At 43.5% G+C, this 15,561-nt stretch overlaps 1 protein-coding gene across 1 annotated transcript in view; it reads left to right on the top strand.

The window, feature by feature from the left end:
• Positions 1–298: 298 nt before the first annotated feature.
• The window catches only part of LOC124717211 (pyruvate carboxylase, mitochondrial), a 371,895-nt gene continuing 356,632 nt past the window's right edge, over positions 299–15,561 (top strand). Inside the window, exon 1 of the mRNA XM_047243993.1 lies at positions 299–382. The gene's annotated coding sequence lies outside the window, so the exon portion shown is untranslated. The remainder of the gene's footprint in view (positions 383–15,561) is intronic.

Here is a 15,561-nt window from a genome sequence, read left to right as displayed (position 1 = left end):
GCCGCTAGTAGTGCTTGAAGCTCGCCAGCAGATGGCACATTCGGAGTAGTTTCAGAATCTGGCCGCTAGATGCCACCACCAGTGGCTCCTGTAGACAGTTCCTTTGAACGTACTGTCAACATTAACCACCGCTATTCTCTTTTAATATGCACATGGAAATCTTCCTGGAATATCACATTTTAGTCCTTTATTGCAAGAGAATAAGGACGTCACTGTGTCGCGCAAGGTTATCGATATCAGTGCTGGTCGAGTAGAACATCTTTCAAGCTACTGAAACTCTCTGGACGCACACCGGTACAGACGAAACACAGCTCGCAGTAGTGTTCGTGCAGTGGTAGGGGAGTTGGTGTGCTGCTGGTTTCAGCAAAACGCTAGCGATTCGGTGAGTTTAATAGCTGCACTGACCAATAAATTGAAGCATTTAAACCCAAAGACGATTCAAATAAGTCCAAATTCAGACTGCAACATGATACGTATGTAACTTGCATCGAATTTACGGAAGACCATGTGAGCATGCAGGCGAGAATTGAGCGTTGATATGCATTAGCTAATACTATTCCTAATCGCGCGACAGCTTATGCCTGATGTAATATTGGTGACTAGTTAACTGACAAAAGTATTTTGTTTTCTCTTGACTTAACCAGTAGCACCTGAGTACTGTACCAAATTCTTATACACAGTTGCAATGATTTGCATGGAATTTAGTAATTTTCAGCTTCTAGTTACAGAACACAATCATGAACGCAGTGAGTGAATTATGAGTACAATGGTTTTTTTTTTTTTTTGTATTGTGTTAAATGGGAAGGTTGTTACGGTACTACTTTTACACGAATTGGAAGCTAAAGATCATTGCCAATAAATTTCTCTGATCGGTAACTAACAAGAACTTTGCAGTACACTCTAGTGATGGAAGAGCAGCGATATTGTAATTTAGAGGTCAGTAAATTTTGTCTACGAGTCGCGATGATTCCGACAACTTTTAAGGATATGCTCTGTTGTAGCTGTACCTAAGTTACCCAGTCCTTTTTTAAAAATGTGCGCTAACATATCTGGTTATGTAACATACATAGGATGGCTTTCGGAACAACTCGAATGACCGGAGTATGTACTGCATTGAGACGTGATTACAGAACTGGTTTGTAGGTTTATTTTTGAAAGCTCCGCTCACATGCAACAGAGCTGCAATGCCAGCGATGTAACACAACAGAGGCGACCTTGAAGCAGCTCACGTAATCTTTCCCCCACTCACCGCGTCCCATTTCCCGGGTGTCATCATTCGGCTGACTTTGAACTATCGCTCTTCAGTCTCAGTACGTTTCACGTAAGGAACAAATAGCTCGATCGGTACTGACTTTTGACGTGATTGGTAACACTAAAATCTCTAATTTAAGTCCGCTTTTAACTCACCGAGCCACAATGCAGTCGTTGATGAGCATGTTTACCTCTCGGTGGAAGTGTTTTTGAGATGCAGATGCGCGTCAGCTTAGCCTCTGACCATGTCTCACGCAGCAAGCGTAAGGAATAAATTAATGCCACAGTATAAATAATAAAATCCTTATCACATTCACGTTGTTTGCCTTAAAGTGAATGTGAGGATATTTTTCTATTGAAAGTGTGAATGCTGCTGTTTTTTCACAGAATCTTTACACAACATTGCACAGTTTGTAGATACCTCAATAGAAGTGTTGACGGATTACTCGACCATGCGCAGTTCCATGGTTTGGTATTGAGGATGGCGTGACACGACGTTAGTGGTTCTCCACATTTCCCCGCCTCCCTCCCCCAGTAAAATTTGCCGCCACCGTGCTACAGATGCTAATGACTTTAATATGGTAGTAAATTTTTGGATTAGTACGTAATACATGGCATTGTCGTAATTTCTAAAAAACTGAAGAGTACACATCTAAAAAATAAAATGTACATGACATGTAATTGATTTAAAAACTACAGCAACAAGCTCTCACAAATTACTGGGTATAAGGCTGTCAGTTATGCAAAAAATGTTCTTTTCATACAGACCCGAATGTTTCAGCACGTTGTGTGTCATCATTATCCAAATATTAATTTTACGTTACAGGGCTACCGTCGATCTTCCGTACACCGGGTACTGTTACCTTGTCATCTGCAAATTTATCTTTCGCAAATAGTTTGTCGTCTGGATTTCAATGAGTTTTTGTGAAACACACACACACACACACACACACACACACACACACACACACACACACACACACTCACTTTCAACTTCGCCAAAACACACTGTAAATGTTGCTGGTGTGTGTGTTGCGACCAGTCCCAGCTATCGTTCACTTGTGTGAAATAAACGCCAACTGGGATTGGACACACACAGCAACATGTACATTGTGTTTCGACAAAGTGTTATTTTACAAACGAAGTGCTGCAGAATATGTAGTGCTTGTGTGTACCTCACAGCGCATGGAAATTGAGATGAAAAAGGATTTCCTGACACTAAATTTGCAGATGACCAGCTACCAATACTCGATAATTCTGCAGGGGTCATGGATAATGTAAAACTAACGTTTTGATGAAGGATGCTCACTGACAATGGCACGAAGGCACCGAAAGTGTTTGGGTAACTGGAGGACCTTGCAGCCAGTAATTAGATCTACAAATTCGGCAAATGCAAAGGCAGCAAATCCAAATGACAAAAATTGTTGGCGTCATTTGTTCTTCAGTCGAAAAACTGGTTTGATGCAACTCTCAATGCTAGGCCATCCTTTGCAAGCCTCATCTGTGGATAACTGAGGGGGTGGTTTGATAAGCGTGGTAAAAAAAAAAAAAAAAACTTTCTTTCGTAACCAACTCACCATACTTGTCTAGCGTACTTTGACGAATACACACTTGGTCCAGCGATCCTCCAGCTTCATCCCATCGGAAAAGTAGGTTCTGTCAAACTCTACAAAATACTCGTTCATTGTATCATTTCCTCATTTAAAGCAAAGTTCTTGGAAGCAAGCCAGTGTCAAGTTAGGGTACAGGAAGAAGTGACTTGGGGCCATGTCTGGTGAGCATGGTGGATGAGAAACCAATTCAAGGTCCATTAAAGCACTTTCGCCATTGTTTTCGTTGGTGTGTGGAATGGTGCCTTATCCAGGTGAAAGAGCACTTTTTTGCGAGCCAAACTTGATCTTTTTCCGGACAAAAAACGTATCAAACGATCCGACAACCACCAGCCTGTCCATGGATCGAGGTTTCAACAATAGTCACAGATGGACACGGAAAGTCTTGCAGATTGCGGTTAAACATCGCCAGACATGTTGAAATGTTGTGCCGGATGTGCTTTTGATCGACTGTGAGCAGTGGTGGCACGCGCCTCGCACAGCTTCTTCGTAGCTAATTCTCCGTGCAGGATATTATGCACTCGCGCTGTTGAGACGAGTAAAGTCTCAGCAATGTCAGGAATTTTTATACGACTGTCTTGAATTACCATTATCACGAATTCTGTCAATCGGTTTTCTGTGACCTCATTTGGACGGCCGATGCGCGCTCAGTCTTCGGTGCCTGTCCGACCACGTTGAATCCAAAATGATCTTCAATAATGGTGCCTCTGTCCAACCGGTGAAATGATAATGTTCAATAACAGCAAAAAACTCTGATTTTCTTCATTTTTAATCGCATTCGATCCACCGACCAATCCAACATTGTATTGTACGCGTTCATTGTTGAAATTCTTCATACGATCCTTAGGACAATCAAGTTTACCAACCGTGAAGGCGCAACAAAAAATGTTCCATTCTTTCACAGAAATTTTCCAGACTTAACAAACTACACTCGGGCTGCGACATCTATTTGAACCTGCCTACTGCACTCGCCCCCTGTTCTCCCTTTACAATTTTTATCCCTCCCGCCCCGAAGTCTCTCGATTAGGAAACTGACGGTCGATCCCTTCTTTTAGTCAAGTTATGCCACAGTTTTTCCCCCAGTTCGATTTAGTACCTATCTACCCATCAAACCTTCGGCGTTCTGCAGTAGCACAACAAGGTTTACCTTATCTGAACTGTGTATCGTTTCGGTCTTACTTTTGCACAAGGTTACACTCCGAATACCTTAAGAAAAGACTTATTAACAATTAGATTTATATTAAATGTTAACATTCTCTTTTCCAGAAACACTTTTCGTGGCATAGCCCATCTGCATTTTATATCATGTTTACTTTCGCCATCATGAGTTATTTTGCTGACCAAATAGCAAATCTCATCTACTTTTGGTGTCAAGTTCTGATACTGTTCCCTTAGCGTCGTCTGGTTTAATTCGACCACATTCCATTACCCTGGTTTCATTTTTCTCAATACTCACTTTGTACGCGCTTTTCAAGGCTATCCACTGTTCAACCGCTCTTCAATGTCTTTTCCCGTCTGGCAGAATTACAATGTCATCAGCAAACTTCAGTTTTAATTTCTCTGAAAATTAATAGTCCTTTCAAGTATCTTCTCGGTTTCTTCCAGAGCCCGTTCTGTGTGAAAGAGAGTGAATTGCAAAAAGTATTAAAATTTTAAATTTTCACTCCTCTTCTCTAGATATTAGCAAAGACAAGGGATGATGATGAAATACCGAGGTTTATGCCAAAAAATATCGATACAAGTCGTCGATGTTGCTACACGACATATAGAAATCCAAATAGCTATACCGAGTGTCGATATTTTCATTGTATTCACTATTTTTTTTGTGGAACATTTGAAGTTCTTGTTTTGAACCTGTAGTAAAACCTTTTACTTTCACTGTGTGGAGGTGTCATTACTTTTTGAGTTTCATCAATCCAAACAATCTTTGACAGTGTGACACAAAAATAGTCAGATTGCTCTTGGGGAGAGGGGGGGGGGTGGAATTGAAAAGATTTCAGATGCGAAGAAATAACGCACCAGTTGCGTTTAGAAACAATTTTTAACGCCACTAGTGTGCAGTAGGTACTGGGAGATGAAGAAGCTTGCACAGGATAGAGTAGCATGGAGAGCTGCATCAAACCAGTCTCAGGACTGAAGACCACAACAACAACAACAACAGTGTGCTGTTACTTCACATTGGCAGTCTTCAAAAACAGTTGCTAAAACTGAACAAAAATCTAAATTACAAGACCGGTCTTTACAGTGGAGGAGACGTTTGAGGGGAAATGGTGACGTAATTGGCGCTCGGCACTACCAATATAAGATGCGATGTGTAGCTTTACCACGCAATTTTGACACTGCAACTGCAAGTTCGCTGGCGTTGGCAGAAATGAAAAAAAGGGAAGTAAGACACGAAGTGTTCCGCAATAATTCAATGTGTGACGAAACCGAACGATGGACCCATCGGGCATCTTTTATTGTCAGACTTACATGCGTTTACAAATGTTAGCAAACTGGTTATCCCCAAGCGTGAACGTGCATCGTTTACCTTTCGATTCTTGCTCTAAAGGGGATAGATACGCTTTTAGCTTGTTAATGTACAGAATGTCTAATAATAATTCAATACTTATATACAGCCCTAAAACGGGTAGTATATTTGCAACATGCAGCCAATATTTTTATACGCATGTACTTATTTTTTCTATCGATATATCGATGTTTTCTCTCGGTAAATCGAGAGCCCAATTATATTTTCTAAATATCGATGTGTCGGATTCCTGATCTTTTAAAAATACCAAGTCCTAATTCCTACCACTGTTAACAAGCACGTTCTGGGGCATCAAGGGAGAGTCAATTTGGTAATGGAAGTAAGTGTAGGAGTAAAGATTGTAGAGGCACAAGACGGCTAGTCGCTAACAGTATGCAGGAGAAATGCTGTGAAGTCTGGAAGGTAGGAGATAAGGTACTAGCGGTAGTAAAACTGTGAGGGCAGGGCAGGAGTCTATAATATCTGAAGATTTTGCTGTTTTGCTTCTGTGGGATCCAGAATACATTAGGCTGTATTGAGCCATTATCAAGCACACTGTCGTGTATTACCTACTTTTCAGTCACATGTGATTACCATGATTCGTAATACGTGATATAGACGTGCTTCATAATGGCTAACGGCCGAAATGAGCTAATAGTATGATTTTAATAAAGTACAATACAGCCTGCAACGGACAATGTATTCTTTTATTAAACAAAAAATCCTTTGGGTTGAAGTCGGAGGACCTGAGAGGCATTGGTATTGGCCAGTCACGACCGATATATCTGTTCTCGAAGATTCGAGCTGCGTATTGCAGAACAGCATAGAAAAGTGTTCTGTTGCATCATACCTGGACCACACATGCTTACGCAGCCGCAGACTTTAACAGTGCAGAAGTATTGGCATGAATGATACGTCGTATCGGGGAAACCATTAGTTTCTGGATCTATGTCTGTCAAGAGTTTTTGCTTGTTGCTGTATTTTAATCGCCCCCTCCCCCCTTTGTAATAGTCTAACAATCTGTATAAAGCTACGATCACGCTCCACGTACTCCAGTGGTCAATGAGCCAAACAGAAACAGCACAGTGACTGAGTGGAGGTTTGTAGTGTGGTTCGACGAGTTGCGATTTTGTCTCTTGGAATTACGCAAAGTGCGCAGATAGTCCACAGTTAGGATCTTAATACGTCCACTGTTAGTAGCCCGTGTTACGTGGCTGCAAGTAGTACACCTCCCTTTCAAGATACGTTCGCCAGACCACATTGCTGCACCAACATATCAGACAATTTAAGTTACGCCGTGTTTTTTGTGTCACCAGTCTTCCGACCATTTTGATGCAACACGCCATGGATGCCTCTCCTCTGCCAACCTTTTCATTCGAGAATAGCATTTGCAACTTACATCCTCAATTATTTGTTGGATGTATTCTAATGTCTGTCTTTTCCTACAATTTTTTGGCCTCTGTAGCCCTTTCTTGCACCACGAAGGTGAATCCCTAATGCCGCAACGTTGCTATCGTACTGTTCCTTCTTCCTGTCAGTGTTCATGTGCTTGTGACTTCGCCGATTCTGCAGAGAAACTTCTCATTCACTGTTATTTTACTGAATTTTCAGCCTTCTTCTGTAGCACCACATCCCAAACGCCTCGATCCCTTTCTGTTCCGTTTTTCCCATCCTCCATGATTCAGTACCATACAATGTTGAGCCCCGAACGAAGATTTGTGGGGTCATAGGCACCAATTTGAGTAGACTAAATCGATGCATCTGTCAACGCTGATTCGATAAAAATGTAAATGTGTGACTAGGACCTCCCGTCGGGTAGACCGTTCGCCGGGTGCAAGTATTTAGATCTGACGCCACTTCGGCGACTTGTGCGTCGATGGGGATGAAATGATGATGATTAGGACAAAACACAACACGCAGTCCCTGAGCAGAGAAAATCTCCGACACACCCTTCTGACAGATGCACATCGCCCCGCTGTGTAGCCGCGCGGTCTTAGGCGCCTTGCCGCGGTTCGCGCGGCTCCCCTCGTCGGAGGTTCGAGTTATCCCTCCGGCGCGCGCGCGTGCGTTTGTGTGTGTGTGTGTGTGTGTGTGTGTGTGTGTGTGTGTGTGTGTGTGTGTGTGTGTGTGTTTGTTCCACAAGCACGCCGGCCGCTGTGGCCGAGCGGTTCTAGGCGCTTCAGCCCGCAACCGCGCTGCTACCTCGGTCGCAGGTTCGAATCCTGCCTTGGGCATGGATGTGTGTGGTGTCCTTCGGTTAGTTAGGTTTACGTAGTTGTAAGTATAGGGGACTGATGGCCTCAGATGTTGAGTCCCTTGGTGCTTAAAGCCATTTGAACCACTCGCACCCCACTCCAGTGCCATGGCTTCAAACTGGTCGAGGGTCATACGACAACCAGGTAAGTCCTATAACAAGAGCGCTACAAACTGACCGGTATTTAGGTTAGAATAGACAATCCAAATGACAATAACATTTATTCCGGTGTCGGCTTACGTTAATGACGTCTTCAGAATTTTTGACCCCCTTATGGTTGTTGCTGGCGGCTCGTAGTTTTTCTCTCGATACCACCACTATGCTCTCGCGTGACTAATATTTCAACCGGTGACCTTACAAACGAGCCCTCTTAATAGCGAACCAGTATTCTGGGTGGATTGAATGCTTCTTAGTAAGTGGAACACAGTCAGCACTTCGACCTCAATATGGAGAAATCACCACTTGTAAAAGTAGCTTCTATGGTATGGTATGATGATGTAAGTACCCGTGGTCTAGGGGTAGCGTCTCTGATTCATAATCAAAACGTCTTCGGTCCCGGGTTCGATCCCCGCCACTGCCTAAATTTTGATAAATAATCAGCATTGGCGGCCGAAGACTTCCGGCATAAGAAGTCAGCTTCATTCTGCCAACGGCCTTGTCAAAGAGGGCGGAGGAGCGGATAGAGGTTCAGGGCGCTCTCTTGTCCTAGGGGTGGGAAATTGCCCCTAAAGGCAGAAGAATCAGCAATGATCAACAACATGAGGATGCAGAAGGCATTGGAAACCACTGCATTAAAGACACGTAACGTGTACCCGCAGGACATGTGGCCTGTAACTGAAGAAGTGTCATGATGATCTCTCCATTGGCAAAAGATTCCGGAATAGTCCCCCATTCGGATCTCTGGGAGGGGACTGCCAAGGGGGAGGTTACCATGAGAAAAAGATTGAATAAGCAACGAAAGGATAACGTTCTACGAGTCGGGGCGTGGAATGTCAGAAGCTTGAACGTGGTAGGGAATTTAGAAAATCTGAAAAGGGAAATGCAAAGGCTCAATCTAGATATAGTAGGGGTCAGTGAAGTGAAGTGGAAGGAAGACAAGGATTTCTGGTCAGATGAGTATCGGGTAATATCAACAGCAGCAGAAAATGGCATAACAGGTGTAGGATTCGTTATGAATAGGAAGGTAGGGCAGAGGGTGTGTTACTGTGAACAGTTCAGTGACCGGGTTGTTCTAATCAGAATCGATAGCAGACCAACACCGACGACGATAGTTCAGGTATACATGCCGACGTCGCAAGCTGAAGATGAACAGATAGAGAAAGTGTATGAGGATATTGAAAGGGTAATGCAGTATGTGAAGGGGGGACAAAAATCTAATAGTCATGGGCGACTGGAATGCAGTTGTAGGGGAAGGAGTAGAAGAAAAGGTTACAGGAGAATATGGGCTTGGGACAAGGAATGAAAGAGGAGAAGGCCTAATTAAGTTCTGTAGCTAGTAATAGCGAATACCCTGTTCAAGAATCACAAGAGGAGGTGGTATACTTGGAAAAGGCTGGGAGATACGGGAAGATTTCAATTAGATTACATCATGGTCAGACAGAGATTCCGAAATCAGATACTGGATTGTAAGGCGTACCCAGGAGCAGATATAGACTCAGATCACAATATAGTAGTGAAGAATAGGCTGAAGTTCCTGACATTAGTCAGGAAGAATCAATACGCAAAGAAGTGGGATACGGAAGTACTAAGGAATGACAAGATACGTTTGAAGTTCTCTAACGCTATAGATACAGCAATAAGGAATAGCGCAGTAGGCAGTACAGTTGAAGAGGAATGGACATCTCTAAAAAGGGCCATCACAGAAGTTGGGAAGGAAAACATAGGTACAAAGAAGGTAGCTGCGAAGAAAACCATGGATAACAGAAGAAATACTTCAGTTGATTGATGAAAGGAGGAAGTACAAACATGTTCCGGGAAAATCAGGAATACAGAAATACAAGTCGCTGAGGAATGAAATAAATAGGAAGTGCAGGGAAGCTAAGACGAAATGGCTGCAGGAAAAATGTGAAGACATCGAAAAAGATATGATTGTCGGAAGGACAGACTCAGCATACAGGAAAGTCAAAACAACCTTTGGTGACATTAAAAGCAACGGTGGTAATATTAAGAGTGCAACGGGAATTCCACTGTTAAATGCAGAGGAGAGAGCAGATAGGTGGAAAGAATACATTGAAAGCCTCTGAGGGTGAAGATTTGTCTGATGTGATAGAAGAAGAAACAGGAGTCGATTTAGAAGAGATAGTGGATCCAATATTAGAATCGGAATTTAAAAGAATACATTGAAAGCCTCTGAAGGTGAATATTTGTCTGATGTGATAGAAGAAGAAACAGGAGTCGATTTAGAAGAGATAGTGGATCCAGTATTAGAATCGGAATTTTAAAAAAAATCATTGGGGAAGTGGCAACAAAACGACTATTCACGTTGGTGTGTAGAATATGAGTCTGGCGATATACCATCTGACTTTCGGAAAAGCATCATCCACACTATTCCGAAGACGGCAAGAGCTGACAAGTGCGAGAATTATCGCACAATCAGCTTAACAGCTCATGCATCGAAGCTGCTTACACGAATAATGTACAGAAGAATGGAAAAGAAAATGGACAATGCGCTAGGTGACGATCAGTTTGGCTTTAGGAAAAGTAAAGGGACGAGAGAGGCAATTCTGACGTTACGGCTAATAATGGAAGCAAGGCTAAAGAGAAATCAAAACACTTTCATAGGATTTGTCGACCTGGAAAAAGCGTTCGACAATATAAAATGGTGCAAGCTGTTCGAGATTCTGAAAAAAGTAGGGGTAAGCTATAGGGAGAGACGGGTCATATACAATATGTACAACAACAAAGAGGGAATAATAAGAGTGGACGATCAAGAACGAAGTGCTCGTATTAAGAAGGGTGTAAGACAAGGCAGGAGCCTTTCGCCCCCTACTCATCTGTACATCCAGGAAGCTGTGATGGAAATATAAGGAAGGTTCAGGAGTGGAATTAAAATACAAGGTGAAAGGATATCAATGATACGATTCGCTGATGACATTGCTATCCTGAGTGAAAGTGAAGAAGAATTAAATGATCTGCTGAACGGAATGGACAGTCTAATGAGTACACAGTATGGTTTGACAGTAAATCGGAGAAAGACGAAGGTAATGAGAAGTAGTAGAAATGAGAACAGCGAGAAACTTATCAGGATTGATGGTCACGAAGTCAATGAAGTTAAGGAATTCTGCTACCTAGGCAGCAAAATAACCAATGACGGACGGAGCAAGGAGGACATCAACAGCAGACTGGCTATGGCAAAAAAGGCATTTCTGGCCAAGAGAAGTGTACTAACATCAAATACCGGCCTTAATTTGAGGAAGAAATTTCTGAGGATGTACGTCTGGAGTACAGCATTGTATGGTAGTGAAACATGGACTGTGGGAAAACCGGAACAGAAGAGAATCGAAGCATTTGAGATGTGGTGCTATAGACGAATGTTGAAAATTAGGTGGACTGATAAGGTAAGGAATGAGGAGATTCTACGCAGAATCGGAGAGGAAAGGAATATGTGGAAAACACTGATAAGGAGAAGGGACAGGATGATAGGACATCTGCTGAGACATGAGGGAATGACTTCCATGGTACTAGAGGGAGCTGTAGAGGGCAAAAACTGTAGAGGAAGACAGAGATTGGAATACGTCAAGCAAATAATTGAGGACGTAGGTTGCAAGTGCTACTCTGAGATGAAGAGGTTAGCACAGGAAAGGAATTCGTGGCGGGCCGCATCAAACCAGTCAGTAGACTGATGACAAAAAAAAGAGGTTCCAGAATGAGATTTTCACTCTGCAGCGGAGTGTGCGCTGATATGAAACTTCCTGGCAGATTAAAACTGTGTGCCCGACCGAGACTCGAACTCGGGACCTTTGCCTTTCGCGGGCAAGTGCTCTACCGTCTGAGCCACCGAAGCACGACTCACGCCCGGTCCTCACAGCTTTACTTCTACCAGTACCTCGTCTCCTACCTTCCAAACTTTACAGAAGCTCTCCTGCGAATCATGCAGAACTGGCACTCCTGAAAGAAAGGATATTGCGGAGACATGGCTTAGCCACAGCCTGGGGGATGTTTCTAGAATGAAATTTTCACTTTACCGCGGAGTGTGCGCTGATATGAAACTTCCTGGCAGATTAAAACTGTGTGCCCGACCGAGACTCGAACTCGGGACCTTTGCCTTTCTGTAAAGTTTGGAAGGTATTAGACGAGATACTGGCAGAAGTAAAGCTGTGAGGACCGGGCGTGAGTCGTGCTTCGGTAGCTCAGATGGTAGAGCACTTGCCCGCGAAAGGCAAAGGTCCCGAGTTCGAGTCTCGGTCGGGCACACAGTTTTAATCTGCCAGGAAGTTTCAATTAGAGGTTGCTGGACAGGAATGTATTTATTATACTTAATATTACGTATGGTTTTGTCAATTCGAAAAATAAAGGGAGTTCAAAAGTTGAAGGAAAAAAAATTCACTTGGTGGATACCCTTGCCAGCGCCACAACGTCGTCACAAGTCAAAGCGAAATGCGGGACGACCCGCAGGGACCTGATAAACCGCAACAGAAACAAGTGACGTATTGTGATTAAATAGGCGGAAAATCTCCTAATTTACTTAATTGATTTGTAAATGGCAAACTCGAAGCTATAAGTTGTAGACAGAAACTGCCGTCGCAGTCTGATGTGATAATTTATGACGTAAGAGGGATAGGTGCTGGGCTGAGCTTGTGTGGAGATACTTCAAGTAGATAAAGAGGTTAGCACAGTACAGGAATTCGTGGCTGGTCACATCTAAGCAGTCAGAAGAAATGAATTGAAATGCGCGTACGGTGTGTGTTGGTCGGGAGACGCCTATCTGGGAGTTAGGTGTTCTGGTGAAAGTCTTTTTTATATGACGCCACGTTGACGACTTGCGCGTCGACGATGAAATGATACGGACAACTCAACACAGAGTCCCCGAATGCAGAAAATGTCCGACCAGGCTGCAATTGAGGGCGGACCCCTGCTATGGCATCAGCACACTGATGCACACTGGACTCGCATTCGGAAGGACGACAGTTCAAGTCCCGTCCGGCCATCCTGATTTAGTTTTCCGTGATTTCCCTAAATTGCTTCAAGCAGATGCCACGATGGTCCATAGGGCACTGCCGACTTCCTTACCCAATCCGATGAGACCAATGACCCCGCTGTTTGCTCCCCTTCCCCAAACTAAGCAACGAACCAACCAATCGGCTGTGGATGTGCACCCAAGTCAGAAGGTTATCGCAGAAAAGTATGAATAAATACATGGTTTCGCGATCTATATGGGAAGGAGGCTAGAACAACCCAGGCATGTGGATTGCTTCAAGGTAGCAAGCCGTGAGGATTTTGAGTTGATGCACAATACTAGAGGAAAACGAATACGACAAGCAAGACAGTGCATATTGCAGGAATTGCTTGTAGTAGTAGTGGTAGTAGTGGTAGGGTTGGTTGGTGGTAGGGGACCAAACAACGAGGCCATCGGTCCAATCGGATTAGGGAAGGAAGTCGGCCGTACTCTTCTTTTACAGGAACCGTCTTGACCTTTGCCCTAAGCGATTTAGGAAATCACGAAAGACCTAAATCTGGATGGACGGATGAGAGTTTGAACCGTCGTTCTTCCGAATGCGAGTCCAGTGTACTAACTACTGTGCCGCCTCGCTCGGTGATTGGTGCTTGCAAGCATTATATTATATTGTATGTTAACCGAGGACCCAGAAACGACGTAGAAGCTCCGTCCCCGCCGCAGCCGCAGTGGTCCGCAACCCCACGACGAATACCGCAGTCCACTTCACCCCTCCGCCGCCTTACACCGAACCCAGGGTTATTGTGCGGTTCGGCCCCCGGTGGACCCCCCAGGGAAGGTCTCATACCAGACGAGTGTAACCCCTATGTTTGCGTGGTAGAGTAATGGTGGTGTACGCGTACATCGAGAACTTGTTTGCGCAGCAATCACCGACATAGTGTAACTGAGGCGGAATAAGGGGAACAGGCCAGCATTCGCCGAGGCAGATGGAAAACCGCCTAAAAACCATCCACAGACGAATCCGCCGGGCGGATTCGTGCCGGGGACCAGATGCTCCTTCCCTTCCGGAAAGTCGTGCGTTAGCCCGCACGGCCAAAAGCATTATATAATACGCAATCAAATTATTGAGAGACAGATGGAAAAACGGAAGTGTCGTTTATTTCAAAATTATTCGCCATAACTAATACATTTATACCACTGTGAGGCAAGACTAAGGAATGACGAGATACGGTTGAAGTTCTCTAAGGCTATAGATACTGGAGTAAGCAATTGTTCAGTAGCCAGTACAGTTGAAGAGGAATGGACATCTCTAAAACGGTCCATCACAGAAGTTGGGAAGAAAAACGTAGGTACAAATAAGGTAACTGCGAAGAAGCCATAGGTAACAGAAGAAATACTTCAATTGATCGATGAAAGGCGAAAGTACAAAAATGTTCAGGGAAACTCTGGAATACAGAAATTAAAGTAGCTGAGGAATAAAATAAATAGGAAGTGTAGGAAAGCTAAGACATAATGACTGCAGGAAAAGTGTGAAGACATCGAAAAAGAAATTGTCGGAAGGACAGGTTCAGCATACAGGAAAGTCAAAACAATCTTCAGTGACATTAAAATCAAGGGTGATAACATTGAGTGATACTGAAATTCCACTGTTAAACGCAGAGGAGAAAGCGGATAGGGAGAAATAAGACATTGAAAGCCTCTATGAGGAGAAAATTTGTCTGATGTGATAAAACAAGAAACAGGAGTCGATTTAGAAGAGATAGGGGAGTTCACTATTAGAATCAGAATTTAAATGAGCTTTAGAGGACTTAAGAAAGATAGTTAACATTCCACCAGACTTTCTAAAATCATTGGGGAAGTTGCAACAAAACGTTAGTGTGTAGAATGTAGCCGGCCGGAGTGGCGAGCGGTTCTAGGCGCTGCAGTCTGGAACCGCGCGACAGCTACGGTCGCAGGTTTGAATCCTGCCTCGAGCACGGGTGTGTGTGATTTCCTTAGGTTAGTTAGGTTTAAGTAGTTCTAAGTTCTGGGGAACTGATGACCTCAGCAGTTAAGTCCCACAGTGCTCAGAGACATTTTTTGTAGAATGTATGAGTCTGGGGACGTACCATTTGACTTTCGGAAAAATATCGTCCACACAATTCTGAAAACGGCAAAAGCTGACAAGTGCGAGAATTATCGCACAATCAACTTAACAGCTCATGCTTCAAAGTTGCTGACAAGAATAAAATACAGAAGAATGGAAGAGAAAATTGAGGATGCGCTAGTTGACGATCAGTTTGGCTTTAGAAAAGGTAAAGGCACGAGAGAGGCAATTCTGACGTTGCGGTTAATAATGGAAGCAAGACTAAAGAAAAATCAACACACATTTATAGGATTTGTCGACTGGAAAAAGCGTTCGACAAAAAATGGTGCAATATGTTAGTAATTCTGAAAAAAATAGCGGCAAGCTGTAGGGAGAGACGGGTCATAAACAATATGTACAACAGGAAGGAGGGAATAATAAGAGTGGACGACCAAGAACGAAGTGCTCATATTGAAAAGGGTGTTAAGGCAAAACTGTAGCCTTTCGCGCCTACTATTCAATCTGTACATCGAGGAAGCAATGATGGAAATAAAAGAAAGGTTTAGGAGTGAAGAAACATGATACCATTCGCTGATGACATTGCTATCCTAAGTGAAAGTGAAGTGGCTGAGCGGAACGAACAGTCTGAGTACAGAGTATGGACCGAGAGTAAATCGAAGAAAGACGAAGGTAATGAGTAGTAATAGAAATGAGAACAGCGAGAAACTTAACATCAGGATTGATGGCCCCGAAATACAT

Source organism: Schistocerca piceifrons, chromosome 9 (assembly GCF_021461385.2).
Source record: "Schistocerca piceifrons isolate TAMUIC-IGC-003096 chromosome 9, iqSchPice1.1, whole genome shotgun sequence".
NCBI classification, from domain to species: Eukaryota; Metazoa; Arthropoda; class Insecta; order Orthoptera; family Acrididae; genus Schistocerca; species Schistocerca piceifrons.
The sequence above is the reverse complement of the archived record's forward strand: the minus strand, read 5'-3'. Positions and strand labels throughout refer to the sequence as shown.